The sequence below is a fragment of the Schistocerca piceifrons genome, chromosome 1 (assembly GCF_021461385.2).
Source record: "Schistocerca piceifrons isolate TAMUIC-IGC-003096 chromosome 1, iqSchPice1.1, whole genome shotgun sequence".
In the NCBI taxonomy this organism is placed as follows: Eukaryota; Metazoa; Arthropoda; class Insecta; order Orthoptera; family Acrididae; genus Schistocerca; species Schistocerca piceifrons.
Window position 1 is genome coordinate 293200766 of NC_060138.1, and position 4618 is coordinate 293205383.

Genomic DNA, 4618 nt, shown 5'->3' on the forward strand with positions numbered 1-4618 from the left:
CACAGTGTCTGGTGTCGGAGAAGGCAGCCATCCTGTTGTGTAGCTTCGGTGACAATGTTTACGGTCGCGTCTGATGAGCAGGTGTAGGAAACATCGCTGAACTCTGTAGATCCCCTTCTGTTTTTTCCTTTTGTAGACGATCGTCACCTGCCTTTCACGAACTCTACGGCCCAGTCGTATTCCAATTGGTCTACCAAATGCGTTCGCTCAAGTACCAGAGAAAACAGACGATGTAGTATGCTGCTGTTCCTCTACATGATAATAAAATCACGACAGTGCGTCCTTGCCAGTTACTCTATTTGCACGCCATTTTGAATAAGAGAGCTTAACAAACTGTACACTGTTTATTAAAAAGTTTGTTGGTATTTTTGTCGGCTACGTCAGTGGTTAAGGATCGGCAAAATACCATCTCATTACTAGCTTCATAGTAATTAGCTAAAATACAGGATTGTTATGGGTGGCGAAATAAAAACGTCGGAGTTCGCTTGTTTAGTACACAAACATATTTGTTTCTCACTTTTTTTAGCAAAAGTAGGGTCAAAACGTCGATCAAAAATTCAGTAAGTCTTGAACTACGCGTTACTCTTCAAAGTCTGAAGGATCTATCGTAGGTAACATTTCTGAGTGGACGAATTCATGTTGACATTTTTTTTTAATTTTATTTTTTTTGGTCATCAGTCTACTGACTGGTTTGATGCGGACCGCCACGAATTCCTTTCCTGTGCTAACCTCTTCATCTCAGAGTAGCACTTGCAACCTACGTCCTCAATTATTTGCTTCACGTATTCCAATCTCTGTCTTCCTCTACAGTTTTTGCCCTATAAAGCTCCCTCTAGTACCATGGAAGTCATTCCCTCAGGTCTTAGCAGATGTCCTATCATCCTATCCCTTCTCCTTATCAGTGTTTTCCACATATTCCTTTCCTCTCCGATTCTGCGTAGAACTTCCTCATTCCTTACCTCATTCCTTACCTTATCAGTCCACGTAATTTTCAACATTCGTCTATAGCACCACATCTCAAATGCTTCGATTCTCTTCTGTTCCGGTTTTCCCACAGTCCATGTTTCACTACCATACAATGCTGTACTCCAGACGTACATCCTCAGAAATTTCTTCCTCAAATTAAGGCCGGTATTTGATATTAGTAGTCTTCTCTTGGCCAGAAATGCCTTTTTTGTCATAGCGAGTTTGCTTTTGATGTCCTCCTTGCTCCGTCCGTCATTGGTTATTTTACTGCCTAGGTAGCAGAATTCCTTATCTTCACTGACTTCGTGACCATCAATCCTGATATTAAGTTTCTCGCTGTTCTCATTTCTACTACTTCTCACTACCTTCGTCTTTCTCCGATTTACTCGCAAACCATACTGTGTACTCATTAGACTGTTCATTCCGTTCAGCAGGTCATTTAATTCTTCTTCACTTTCACTCAGGATAGCAATGTCATCAGCGAATCGTATCATTGATATCCTTTCGCCTTGTATTTTAGTTCCACTCCTGAACCTTTCTTTTATTTCCATCATTGCTTCCTCGATGTACAGATTGAAGAGTAGGGGCGAAAGGCTACAGCCTTGTCTTACACCCTTCTTAATACGAGCACTTCGTTCTTGATCGTCCACTCTTATTACTCCCTCTTCGTTGTTGTACATATTGTACATGACCCGTCTCTCCCTATAGTTTACCCCTACTTTTTTCAGAATCTCGAACAGCTTGCACCATTTTATATTGTCGAACGCTTTTTCCAGGTCGACAAATCCTATGAAAGTGTCTTGATTTTTCTTTAGCCTTGCTTCCATTATTAGCCGTAACGTCAGAATTGCCTTTCTCGTCCCTTTACTTTTCCTAAAGCCAAACTGATCGTCACCTAGCGCATTCTCAATTTTCTTTTCCATTCTTCTGTATATTATTCTTGTAAGCAGCTTCGATGCATGAGCTGTTAAGCTGATTGTGCGATAATTGTCGCACTTGTCAGCTCTTGCCGTCTTCGGAATTGTGTGGATGATGCTTTTCCGAAAGTCAGATGGTATATAGCCAGACTCATATATTCTTCACACCAACGTGAATAGTCGTTTTGTTGCCACTTCCCCCAATGATTTTAGAAATTCTGATGGAATGTTAGCTATCCCTTCTGCCTTATTTGACCGTAAGTCCTCCAAAGCTCTTTTAAATTCCGATTCTAATACTGGATCCCCTATCTCTTCTAAATCGACTCCTGTTTCTTCTTCTATCACATCAGACAAATCTTCACCCTCATAGAGGCTTTCAATGTATTCTTTCCACCTATCTGCTCTCTCCTCTGCATTTAACAGTGGAATTCCTGTTGCACTCTTAATGTTACCACCGTTGCTTTTTTTAATGTCACCAAAGGTTGTTTTGACTTTCCTGTATGCTGAGTCTGTCCTTCCGACAATCATATCTTTTTCGACTTCTTCACATTTTTTCTGCAGCCATTTCGTCTTTGCTTCCCCGCACTTCCTATTTATTTCATTCCTCAGCGACTTCTATTTCTGTATTCCTGATCTTCCCGGAACGTGTTTGTACTTCCTCCTTTCATCAATCAACTGAAGTATTTCTTCTGTTACCCATGGTTTCTTCGCAGCTATGTTTTCCTTCCCAACTTCTGTGTGGCCCTTTTTAGAGATGTCCATTCCTCTTCAACTGTACTGCCTACTGCGCTATTCCTTATTGCTGTATCTATAGCGTTAGAGAACTTCAAACGTGTCTCGTCATTCCTTAGTGCTTCGGTATCCCACTTCTTTGCGAATTGATTCTTCCTGACTAATGCCTTGAACTTCAGCCTACTCTTCATCACTACTATATTGTGATCTGAGTCTATATCTGCTCCTGGGTACGCCTTACAATCCAGTATCTGATTTCGGAATCTCTGTCTAACCATGATGTAATCTAATTGAAATCTTCCCGTATCTCCCGGCCTTTTCCAAGTATACCTCCTCCTTTTGTGATTCTTGAACAGGGTATTCGCTATTACTAGCTGAAACTTGTTACAGAACTCAATTAGTCTTACTCGTCTTTCATTCCTTGTCCCAAGCCCATATTCTCCTGTAACCTTTTCTTCTACTACTTCCCCTACAACTGCATTCCAGTCGCCCATGACTATTAGATTTTCGTCCCCCTTTACATACTGAATTACCCTTTCAATATCCTCATACACTTTCTCTATCTGTTCATCTTCAGCTTGCGACGTCGGCATGTATACCTGAACTATCGTTGTCGGTGTTGGTCTGCTGTCGATTCTGATTAGAACAACCCAGTCACTGAACTGTTCACAGTAACACACCCTCTGCCCTACCTTCCTATTCATAATTAATCTTACACCTGTTATACCATTTCCTGCTGCTGTTGATATTACCCGATACTCATCTGACCAGAAATCCTTGTCTTCCTTCCACTTCACTTCACTGACCGCTACTGTATCTAGATTGAGCCTTTGCATTTCCCTTTTCAGATTTTCTAGTTTCCCTACCACGTTCAAGCTTCTGACATTCCACGCCCCGACTCGTAGAACGTTATCCTTTCGTAGATTATTCAATCCTTTTCTCATGGTAACCTCCCCCTTGGCAGTCCCCTCCTGGAGATCCGAATGGGGGACAAGTCCGGAATCTTTTGCCAATGGAGAGATCATCATGACACTTCTTCAATTGCAGGCCACATGTCCTGTGGATACACGTTACGTTGACATTTAATAAGTTCCAATACGTGTAGCACTAAACAATTTCAGACGCTTTTAATGTTGACCGACCAGCTACACATCCACCCAAGTATTGCCTGCCTACCAGCTGACCGTGGGCAATAATGGCACCGCCCTTACGATAAATAGCTTTCCAACTGTCTCTGCAAAACTCACAAAAACACATTTACGGTACACATTACAGCTACAACTATACATCAGACACGCCATACAGCTCGCGTTTGTACACTTATGCTCTTATATGTTAAATTGGGGGGGGGGGGGGGGACTGCATTACTTCTTATAAGGAGATCTTACATATTTTTTCGGGCGAACTTTTCAACGAATAAAATATATTAAACTTACAGTTATTTCCACTGTTGTGCATCAGATAATGTCAGAGTTTTACCGACTTTTAATCCGGGCATTTGTGTTTTGCTAAGGTTTGCGAATTTTTAGTATCTCATAAATTTACCCAAATTATCATTATTCCTCATTAACAATTTAAACCTAAGGCGAATTATATCTCTAGAGATATTCATTGTAATTTGTTATTCAACATATCCACTATACTTACAATTTTAATCTAAAATACGTTTCATAATCATTGGAATCAACATTGTTTTTTGTAAAAGGGAGCACATTATCAAATGGAACTATGATCCACATAGATTATTCTTGTAAACATGAAAAAAATTTCTATAAGATTATTGTGTACGAAACGTTATATCTCTCTAACAGCAACGTTCCTATTCATGTCAATCAATAATATGAAACGGTTTAAATAAAAGTATCATTGCAGTAATCTTAACAAGATTTCACTGCCAATTAAAGATGAGATACATTCTGTTGTCAGTGAAAGTTATAAATCAGGTTGTCCCCGATTATGACAGCAGAAATGTTCACGTCTCCTTCTGCACAATAAAATAAGCT